We start from the raw sequence: 12,180 nt of genomic DNA on the forward strand, positions 1-12,180 counted from the left end.
AACACATTGAGGCCTTCTGTTAAATTTCAAATTGAATTAAGATTTTTAAACAAACACCGGAACTATTGTTCAATACATTCAAGTACATTTATTATTATTGATTAATTTTATTTTTTCAAAAAAAAAAAAAAAAAAAAACATTTTATATTAATGTTAAACATTACGAATCTTTTACAATATACATATTTTCTAAACACTTTTTTTTAATAAATTTTATTGTGATTAATGTTCTTCCATTTTTTTTACTATTTATAGTTTAATGTAGCATAGAGACTATGTCATACAAATATATCGCTTTAAGTCTTCTCAATTTATAACTGAAATTATTATATTTTTAGTTATATAAAAAATAACTTTAATATTTACTTTAAATTTATATGACAACATACATATTACCCAGATATCTTTACACATTTATTAGTTAGATGAAAAAAAAAACTTGTATTATTTTCTTCAAATCAAGTATTACAAGCTGATTTAGCGTTAAGTTTTTTTTAATGTTAATATTTTTATACAATTGAAATTTTGTAGCAAAAACAAAAAAACAAAAAAGAAAAGACAAATAATCTTTAACGTACTCGTTTGTGTGAGTATTTGTAAAGGATTTATTTTTAGAATAACGCCATTTGTTTGATTTTAATTAATGTTTTACAGAAATTATTATTAAAGAAAATTTTAATATAAAAATAAATAAATAAAAGAAATGAATTTATAAAAATTTTAAAAATTACTTTAAAAATATTTAGAATTTTTATTTTGAAGTGTAATTTGGTGAAGGGTATATAAGATTCGGCACAGCCGAAATTAATGATCAAGCTCAGTTTAATATAAATGTGTATTCAATATTCCTCTCCAGTAGCTCGTTTCTGTATTTCTCGCATCGGAAAACTTCTCACATGAAGTGTGAAACAAAAAATTTTATCGTTTCTCGATGTGCGAGAAAAACTTAAATTTATTGAAATCCCAAGACTATTTCAGATATCCCAGTACTACGGTTGCACTCAGTGACCCTAGGACTACCATTTATATATAGTGTCATATACGAGCCCAATTCCTAATTTCCGGAATGGCCAAAAAATCCTCTACAGATTTATTTTTTCTTCATTTACATAACCGAGCCCTTAACGGCCTTATATGGTTAATAAAAGCTACTAGCTATATATAAAAACTACAATTAACAAAAATTTATATATTTAAATTTAAAGTATAGTACATAGTAAATAAAGTACAAAATAAGTAATCATTAAGATTTGAGATCAATAAATAGTAAAAAGCCATAATGAATGCTGGATAAAATTATTGGAATCCCAAAATTATTTCAGATATCCCACTAATACAGTTCCGTTCAGTGATTTCTATAGTGTCATATCCGAGCCCTAATTTCCATAATGGCCACAAATCTTCTCCAGATTTTTTTTGAAAACTCAAATTTATTGTAACATTATTTCACCAGTGACCCTTGGAATACGATTTCTATATAGTGTCATATCAGAGCCCTTTTCCTAATTTCCATAATGGCCACAAATCGTCACCAGACTTATTTTTTCAAAAAAGTAAAATTTATTGGAAAGCTGATATTAAGATGGGTTCAAATATCCATCTATTATTTCAAATCAATATTTTTATTATTGTTTTTTCTTATTCTGAAATTATTTCAGATATTGTAGATATAAATTTGTTTATTATAATTCAAGTACTCTATTATTACAGTTAAGTGATTAACAGTGCTCTGTTAACTGCAAAATGGGCTGTGCTAAAAAATGTGGTCTATGTCTGTGCTAAATAAATTTAATTTTATCTTCGCACACATGTTTTTTTATAGATGCGCAGAACATTAAAATAAAATAAAACAGAACAAAACGTTTTCAATATAATTAATGACATCTTCTGCAACATAAAGGATTTTGTGAACTATTGCAGACATATTTCTCCATGGAAATTAGGTTGGATATATTCGTGCATTTTCCCTATAATAATTCCCAAATTTGCTAGCATCAGATTGTTCATTGCAATTGTTTTAAATCTTGAAATAAGATCAACACCTTTTATTTCTGATGCTCTTTTGGGATCTGTGGTCACATATTTGTATAAACATATAATGCAGCTAAATGAATCACTTGCGTCAGTCAAATACTGGCCTACTTTACCATATGTCATCGTTAGCACTAAGTGGTAGCTTACTTCAGTTGTCTGGCTGTCAATCTCTAATTCGATCATCTAATTGCATCAAGAGTTTTTCCATCTTAAATTCAAATTTAATTGGTCTGCTGAATTTGATTTTTCCAAATATCCTTTATTTGTGTCCTACAATAAATACAAATGACACCATGAACATATCTGTGTCTGAAGTATTTTCATATACATACATATTGTTTTTTCACATCACATTCCTATTTTCACATTCCCATTTGCAGTTTCCATATTTTTTAAAATTATTTCCTTTAAATGATAGTAGCAAGCGTTGATCTGTTCCTCTGCCAAAATTGTTTTGATTTTATTAAGAATTTGATAGCAAAAATAGATGGTATTTTAAGAAAATTTCTACCCTCCATAGACCCGTTATAACTAAAAAACCAAAAAAATATCGAGTAGAATTAAAAAAATAAATGAATAAACCTAAATATCTCCTTCCCTCCCTAATAACTCCCGACAATAAAAATTCTCTCAGACATTAACTTACAACATTTTTTTCAGTTACTATAACGCCCTCCTTCGATCAAAAAATTAAAACCACTATAAAAAAAATTCAGACCAGTTGGACTACAAGTTTATTCTAGAAAAATTATTATTATTCGGAAAGCCCCAAATAAATAATATTAATAATAAGAGGTATATTAGCCCCTGTCTATACCTGACAAAATTTATATCATGATAAACTTCAAAATGGTTGTCAAGATAAAAAAATTATCAGGTATAGTCTCCATTTATTAGTATTATTGCTTCATAATGGCAAAGTGCTTTTGCTCAGACAACTTTGTCTTGATAACACACGTCATTAATTATTATGATAAACATTTGTCAAGTATAGACAGGGCCGAGATTTCACCTTTTTTCGGTGAACAAATAGCTTTCTAACTAGTTTTCTTTGTAGTTTCGTCAGTATTTAATTCCCGGGATTTCCGACTAAAAATCCCAGGAAGGATAGTGAAAAATTGGCTAAATACCCGTGATAAAAACCTGGAATATTCATAATATTGCGATGATGTGTTGTAAATATGGAATAAAATATAAAAAATAACTATTTTAATTGCCCTAAAATTAAAGAAAGGATTCATTAAAAATAAACTGAAATACATACAATAAAATAAACATAAGTAACAATGTTGACATCATCCAAATGTCATTGTAATTGCAACATTGTAATACAACAGTGGCAGTCAGTCTACCAGTTGCGGCCGACATGTTTTGTGTTTATAAAGCCTTTTAAAACCATAGTGGGTGCCCTTAAGCCAACAACGCTTTTAAGGGAATACAATCAAGGATTTCCTTGGAAGTCTCGTTTATCACTGATTTATTTAGTGGAATAATTTATGATTTAACAATAAAACACATACGAAATGAAATATTTATTCCTAGAAATTGACATTCAAAATGCAGCACAAACATGTCTAAAATACTTAATAAAAAACAAAAAACAAAGTTTAAATGGATGCAACATGCACACCAAACTACGTTTTTTTCAGAATTTTTTTTTTGTAAATTTTATTTTTCAATTTTGACTTATTGACTAAATAAAAAAAATAAATAAAATGTAATGTAACCTGGTTTTGACCAAATTTGAAAATTTGGCAGATGACCCTGTAACAATAAAAAAAAAAATATATAAAAAACATACATACAATGAGTATGTAGAATAAATTACGCACAATGATGATGATGACGATCGATGTCTGTCTTTTTTCTTTTTGTACGCTGGAAAATTGCGTAAACTATTCAAAATATTAACAAATGAAATGTTTAATGTAGTGTAATGTTGTTGTTATAAATGTGCAACAAGTGAAAACAAGTTTAAAAGCATTTTCCGATCATAAAACAAACAAAAAAAAAAACATTTAAAATGGAAAAAACACAACCAAACAATAACGACAATCAATAAACAAATTAACATTCGTAAGGCTTACACTGCACTGTGGGTAGGAGGGAGATAGTTGGTAAGATGCTGTATGTGCATATTTGTAAGTTATTACAGTGGAGCACAATGATTTTCCATAGAGTTGATGTCTTGCTTAAGGTAGGATCACACACGACAAATATTTGACGAAAAAGACATAACCACTTAGTTACTGCTATTAAGATTTAAATGTAGCTCCTGTTAAGCTGCAAATATAGTCCATTTATACTTCAAACGTAGTCCCTATAAAGCTTCAAATGTAGTCTCTGTCAAGCTTCAAACGTAGTCCCTGTTAAGCAGCAAATATTAGTTCTTTAATCTTGAAAAGCTTCAATAGAAAGCTTTTATTTTATTTCTTTATTTAATTTTTAGTTCTCTATTATATAGTCTTAGGAAACAACAATAGAAAGATAGAAGAAGGCTTCAATAGAAAACTTTAATTGTAGTTATTTATGTAGTCTTCGTAGTTATTTATTTAGTCTTACAAAGCTTCAATCGTAGTTCTTTATGTAGTCCTAGAAAGCTTCAATAGAAAGCTTCAATCGTAGTTCTTTATGTAGTCCTAGAAAGCTTCAATCGTAGTTCTTTATGTAGTCCTAGAAAGCTTCAATTGAAAGCTTCAATCGTAGTTCTTTATGTAGTCCTAGAAAGCTTCAATAGAAAGCTTCAATTGTAGTTCTTTATGTAGTCCTAGAAAGCTTCAATCGTAGTTCCATATGTAGTCCTAGAAAGCTTTAATAAAAAGCTTCAATCGAAGTTTCTTATGTAGTCCTAGAAAGCTTCAATTGTAGTTCTTTATGGAGTCCTAGAAATTTTCAATCGTAGTTCCATATGTAGTCTTAGAAAGCTTCAATCGTAGTTCTTTATGTAGTCCTAGAAAGCTTCAATTAAAATCCTCAATCGTAGTTCCTTATGTAGTCCTAGAAAGCTTCAATCGTAGTTCTTTATGGAGTCCTAGAAATTTTCAATCGTAGTTCCATATGTAGTCTTAGAAAGCTTCAATCGTAGTTCTTTATGTAGTCCTAGAAAGCTTCAATTAAAATCCTCAATCGTAGTTCCTTATGTAGTCCTAGAAAGCTTCAATATAAGTTTTTTATGCAGTCCTAGAAAACTTCAATCGTATTTCTTTGTTTAGTCTTAGAAACAACAATAGAAAGCTTTAATCACAGTTCTCTATGTATCTTTAGAAGCTTTAATTTTAATTATTTATTTAATATAAGCCACCCCATAGTGCCATGTTTAGTGCATAAACAATTGAAGGTTAAATTTTAGGTGACATTATTGTAGTTGGTGTTTGTGTTGTTGTTGTATTGATCCTAGCCGAGAGAGAGACTCAAGTCAGTCAGTCAATCAAGTCAGTGGTTGTAAGCAAAAAAAAAAACTTAAATAAATGAAATAAAATAAAACGATTATGTATTTTTTTTTTTAAAGTTTTCAAGCACATAATTATAATAATAAAATAAATAAAACTTATAGGCACAAAACCGAGTCTAAATGCGTTTAAAATTTTTACTAAAACATCAGTTTATCGTAACGATTCGATAGCGCCGGTTGTGTTTTTTTCTGAATAAATAAACAAATGTAATAGATATTACAACAGTAATTAAAACAAATTATAAAATAAAAAAAATCTGAAAAAAATTAAAAAAAAATAAAAAATTTTAACAACAATTATAAATTCAAATAAAAAGTTTAAGTTACACATAATTAAAGTGAAAATATTTGTAATTTTTTGCATAAAAAAACCAAAACATTTAAACAAAACTGTACTTCAAATTATTAAATAATAATGTGCTACAAAAATTTATAAGACAAAAAAAATATTACATACATTTTAATAGAATTTGATCTTTTGAATCTATTTTTGTTTGTGTTGTTCGTCGTTGCCCACCACAAACCACAAGCCAATCAAAATCCAACAAGAAGGAAAAATCAATAAATAAATATTATTTAGAATCAATTGTCAACGTACTGTCATCAAATTAAATTAAAAAAAACTACACAACAACAACGATAATCTCAAAAAAAAAACATCAACTTGAATTCGTTTGAAATTCAAATTTATCCTCATCGTCACAGTCATTCTTATTGATATTGAAACAAGTAAATATGTTTAAGATCATTTTTGTTTATTTTAAATTTTGATTTTCTAATCGTTATTGACATTTATTTTTAATATTATTATTCTCGGTATCGTGATATCGGTATTGAATGGTCATTTGAATTTTTAAATTAATCCAGATTGTAATTGAAACAATTGTATGTGAAACTATAAGGTTATTATGTCATTTTGCATTGAAAATTAAATAAAAATAATATTATTTATGAAATAATACTTTAATTAAAAAATACTAGTATATAAATAGAACTGGATTTATTTGAATTTAAATTTATACAACTAGATAAATAATTAACGCTTGAGTGGTTTAAAAAAGTTCTTAGTTTGCGATCAATCATATTTGAGTTTATTTAAATCTTCAATAACTTTATACGATCTGATTTTCTAAATGAAATGAAATGCCACTAACTTTGTTAATATTAATTAAGAGAAATGGCTCAATGCGAACGAGAAATATTCAAGTGATCTCAAATAAATTTAAAAATAAACGGAACAAACATTTATTTTTCAAATAAATATTTAAAAAAAAATAACTTATAAAAAAGGCTTAATCCATGATGAAGTAATTTTTATATATTAATTACGAAAATGTTCAATCAGTTATCTCTTATATTTGTGAGAAAAATCCAGTTAAGAAATGTTAATTTAAAACAGCTTTGGTAACGTATAAATAAGAGTTTAATAGAGAATCTTTTATAAAAATCATTGAAATTTGAAATAGAAAACTTTATAAATAAGAGCTTTGTAGAGTAAATCTGACCGATCTGTTACCACTAATATTTCTTACTAATTGCCTTAATTACACATTAATAAGGTAAATAGCGTTTAATCAAGGAGATAACTTTAATCTGGGATTCCTTACGTTTCTCACTAATGTTGATCTTTCAAATAAAATCTGAAATCGACAATAAATTTCCTTAAATCTTTGATAATTTAGATTTTTGATTATAAACGATTTTTTAACAGATCATTAAAGCGAAAGCACTTAAAATCTGAGAGAACTCATAATTCCGTCGAGTTTTTTATATGAAAATCCCTAAAGAACTGAATATTCCTTAAAAAAAAATTTACCAAAATCCGTGATCACTTATCAAAAAAATCGATTCTTATAGGAAAATCCCGAAAGATCTTAAATTCTCAATAACTTAGATTCTCGATCAGTGATCACTCATAATTATACCATGATCATTCTCAGATCACTTATAATTCTAAAAGTCGATTTTTATACAAAAGTTCCAAACGTTTTAAAATCAATTCTTATATGAAAATCTCTAAAAACAAGTGTTAAATGAAGAAAAGTTAACAATAAATCAATGTTTATGTAAAAATTACAAACGATTTTAAATCTTCAATAACTTAAGACTAAATGTGCGATCATTCGTAGTCAAAAGCTTTAATCGTAGTTATTTATGTAGTCTTACAAAGATTCAATAGAAAGCGTTAATCATAGTTCTTTATATAGCCCCTGTTAAGCATCTATTGTAATTTTTTATTAAAATGTTACAAACGATGTAACAAAATAAGCGTTTATCAATGACTTCGATCAGTGATATCACTTATATTTATGTAAAGTTCCAAAAGATTTTAAATCGCCAATAAATTCAGACTTAGTCCGTGATTCTTACTTCTTAAAATCGATTTTTATATGAAAATTCTAAAAGATTTTATTTTATTCGATCGATCCTTAAATAAAAAAAACATAATAAAGAAAAAATCCTCGATCAGCAATCTCATACACATTTTACCAAAATGGATTTTTATGTAAATTTTACAAAATATTCAATATATTTAGAGTAAATGTGCAATCATTCGTAGTTCTGCACAAAGATCTGGGCAGTGGCAGAGAAAATATTACTTTATCACCTCCACGTTGTTACAGTTTCTGCAAAAGTCGTTGCACTGAAGTTGTAGCCTACGAGTGTGTATAACAAAAGGGCAAGTTGTCTGTTAACACCATATTCAGTTATGAATGTTTCGATATCTTCTCAATATCTTCCCTGTATTTATATACAATTTTTGGTTGTGATATACACATTATCTAGGCCTTATGATCAGTAAATATCCCTTGATATTCCTTGATACTGAACATGTTGATGGCTGTCCTTATATCCATTAATTCTGCCTGATTTTTATTGCAGTGATGCGGTAGTCTAAAGAACAGTCTCAAATTCAGCTGGGAGGAGTAAAATATACATTCAACTCCATAATGTATCCATAATGTGTATCCCATTGGTATAACTGAATACCTGGATCGAAGAAAATTTCGGAAATTCTATAGTCTACTGATATATGCGGATTTAATCTATCATTCATTTCTATGCACTTGTGGTTCCAAGGTTAGCAGAAAATCATTATTCGGCCTAATCCGAAACAAACCGAGCATACTTAAGCTCTTTTTTAGTTGACCGACTGCAGCCACTTTACACTGTGGACTCCATTAATCTTGTGTTTTCATCTTGATAATTTTTAAGTATGTATCTATTAATTTGTTTAGACATTTTACTATAAAATACAAGTCTTCACAGAAAGAATTATTGCTAAAATATTTTCAAACAATCGCCTGTCTGAAACTAATTTTATTTTCTATTAATATTTTTATAGATTCTATTAATGTTTTTGTTTGATTTTTATTTTAATACAACACTTGGGATAAAACAACAACACAAGCAAGTAAATAAGGGTGTTTGTTGTTATCATGTGCATATTAGTCACATTGGGTAATTTCGTTTGCATGTGTGTTTTTAAGATGTGTGGATATAATTCTCATTTGGTTAAAAATATTTTATATATAAGTAGTTTTGGTTTTGTCAAAGGCTTACAAAAATATGTGAATTATCTGATAAACAGATAATAGCATTGTTTAATGTTTTTCTTTTCTTTACTTTTCTATTTTCTTTTTTTATTTGTAGTTTTTTCTTATTTTTATTTTTAACAAATTTTTTTATTGGTACTATACCAATTTTGTTTAAAAATATTTTTTGAAACAGACAAACTTTTCACTGAATCAATAAAACTAAGAAATTCCAGAAAACCAGAATCAGTGAAATTTTTGTCTGTTTTAAACAAATATTTGTTTGGAATTGTGTGTAAATTCAAACAACATTTTTATTCAATAGCATATTTTTTTAATTGAAAAAATATTGTTTTTTTTTCAATTAAATTTTTCCAAAATTTTGTGTTTGAATTTACAAATTTTGTGATAGGTCCTAATTCAAACAATATTTTGTCTGATTGGGTGAATTTCTTGATTGAATCAGAAATTTAATTCTTTCTGTGTTTGTATTTTATTTATTATATCGAAGGCCTGTATATCTCTTTTCAGGAGAGCCAAAAAATTGTTTATTGTCTCGTATTACTTGAGTTATTAAAATTCGATATTCTACAATATTTTTTTAAAGCAACTACTGAATCACAGATATGTATATGTAATTGGTTTTTAAAATTATGCATTATTGCGGCCTTTATGAAATACAGTATGTCAAGAATGAGTTTTCACATTGAAAAAAAAATTATATTTTCGACTTTGATAGCAAGAAATATACCACTTATTATTTCGATATATAAACTTTTTTGGATTATTACGAATATACACAGTATATATAAATCGTATGTATGGAAAAAGTTCAAGTCCAATGTAAAAGAAACGAACAGGAAGTGAAAATAAAATACTATTTAGTTTTGGTAGTGTCAATTAACTCTTTTCACAAATTACAAGAATTGAGTTTTAAGTAATTAATTAACTAATCTTTTTACTTATTTGGCATTTTTACTATTTGGTATGACCACGCTTAGGATATACCACGCAATGCAGATGATTTTTTGTTGTTTTATATGTCATAGTGTTCCATTTATTTTGTAACTCTTCTAATTTTACAGTATTGTTTGTTGGTTGCCTTTTAGCGATATTTTTCTTTAAATACACACTAAAATTTTCAGTTGGATTGACGATGAGACCTTTTGCTGTCATGTCTATAACATCGCCGAAATTTTATAGAAGCCACATCCCCAATATATACAATTAAAGTTTAGATAAAATTTGTATTGTAGTTTGTTCTTCAGAGTGTTTAAATATTGTTCCGCGACCATGATTGTTTTAGTAAAACATAAGTCTTTCAATATATATACTTCCAAATCATAATCGAAATATTAACGTAACCCCTTACGTCAAACTCTAGATGACACTTTGTTGTAATACAAGATCATTTAAGTCTCGTCGCATAATATAACGTCATCCCAATAATCGACGCGAAGAAAAAACGCTTTTTTACATGTGTTGCAGAAAGTATTAGTTTTTTATATGTTACTCTGGTTGAATATTCATTTTTTATTATGGCCTGCCTAACTGTTTCATGGGAAATGACTACATCACATTCTTCTTTAAGTTCCCTCGGAAGAGTTCTGGTTGAAATCTGAGCATTTTAATGAAGTTGTCTGACATTAGGCGCTCAGTTATTTTAGGTCTATACTACCACTATATTTTAACGCTCATCTACTCTCATTTCTGCTCGTTCTCAAACACTATAAATTATATTTCGTGTTGCCAAAAACATCCCCAACAACTCCTGCATACTTTTTTCCAATTGGCAATTGTAGTAAATTAGCAGAGTCACGTTGTACGATATTCTTCATCCTGGAAGTTTTCTAAGCAATATTTTACATTATGATGATCACAAAACAAAAAATCGATCGGGAACTAAATAACAAATTTATAGAGAAGAAGAATACAGATCATAAGTATCTGTAAAGTACCATTGATCATTAAGTGTGTATCAAAAAACACAAATAAAATTGGTTGTGAAAAGAGTTAATTGACACTACCAAAATTAAATAATGTTTGTTTTTGACTTTTTTTCCGTATATTTTACATTGTAATTCAACTTTTTCCTTATGTAAGCTTAGTATATATTGTATATATTCATAACAAACCAAAAAAATATATGTAATGAAAGAATAAGTGGTATTTTCATGTAATCAAACTCGAAAATATAAATTTATTTGCAATGTGTAAACTCATTTTTGACATACTGTATATATAGATGGTTTGCACTTTAATAAAAATTAATTATTTTGATTTCATTTATGCCATCTGTCAGTTTTTAATGTGATTTATTTAATATTACTTAATTTATTTAAGACAGCGTCTAATAATACAATATTAAACAAAAAATTATAGAAAAAATGTTTTTATTTTGCTTTTGTAAATTTTTGATTGAAGAAATTATTTCAAAAAAATATTTGCATTCAGAAAAATTATTTGTGTAATGCTAGGTATACACGTTACGATAAGTCGTACGATAAATCGTATAAGTATGAAATTAGTAACGTGTATCATGTTGTCGTACTAACGAAGTACGAAAATCAAAAATTTTTGATTTTTGTGATATTTTTATTACTTGTCATTTTTTTGAAAGGAAATAGTACGATTTGTAGTAACGTCTATCACAAAATCGTACTTCAACTCATACTACGATTAGTACGAAAAATAGTATCGTGTATACCCAGCATAAGATAGAGAAATAACAAAAATGCAAATAAAACAGCAAAAAAAAAAAACATCTTTGTTATAAAATTCACACCATATATGAGGGCTGTTTTACTGAACATTTTACCATTGAAAAGTAATTTTCGTGAAAATTAAAGATAGAAGGTTTTGAATATAAGCCCTCGATATATTGAACACTTTCCTATCTTTAAATTTAAATACTAGAAAGTATATGAGAGATATCAACGACATTAACATCGTGCCAATGTCCCCCGTGGTTTCTCTGGTTGGCGCGCATCCGAAACGTAAAATTTTCTATGACTCCGTAGCATAAATCAGTCCAAATTTGACCGATTGTGGCTTATTCGCATAGACCTTCGACTTAGAGACACCCCACAAGAACAAGTCTAAAGGGGTCAAATCGTACGCAAGTTCACATCACCTCCAAGTGATCATGCCCTCTAGTCG

General features: G+C 27.5%; 1 protein-coding gene across 1 annotated transcript in view; it reads left to right on the top strand.

Moving 5' to 3' along the window:
• The first annotated feature begins 5,856 nt into the window (after positions 1-5,856).
• The window catches only part of LOC135957141 (titin), a 107,867-nt gene continuing 101,543 nt past the window's right edge, over positions 5,857-12,180 (top strand). Inside the window, exon 1 of the mRNA XM_065507826.1 lies at positions 5,857-6,214. The gene's annotated coding sequence lies outside the window, so the exon portion shown is untranslated. The remainder of the gene's footprint in view (positions 6,215-12,180) is intronic.

The sequence above is a fragment of the Calliphora vicina genome, chromosome 4 (assembly GCF_958450345.1).
Source record: "Calliphora vicina chromosome 4, idCalVici1.1, whole genome shotgun sequence".
Classification (NCBI taxonomy): Eukaryota; Metazoa; Arthropoda; class Insecta; order Diptera; family Calliphoridae; genus Calliphora; species Calliphora vicina.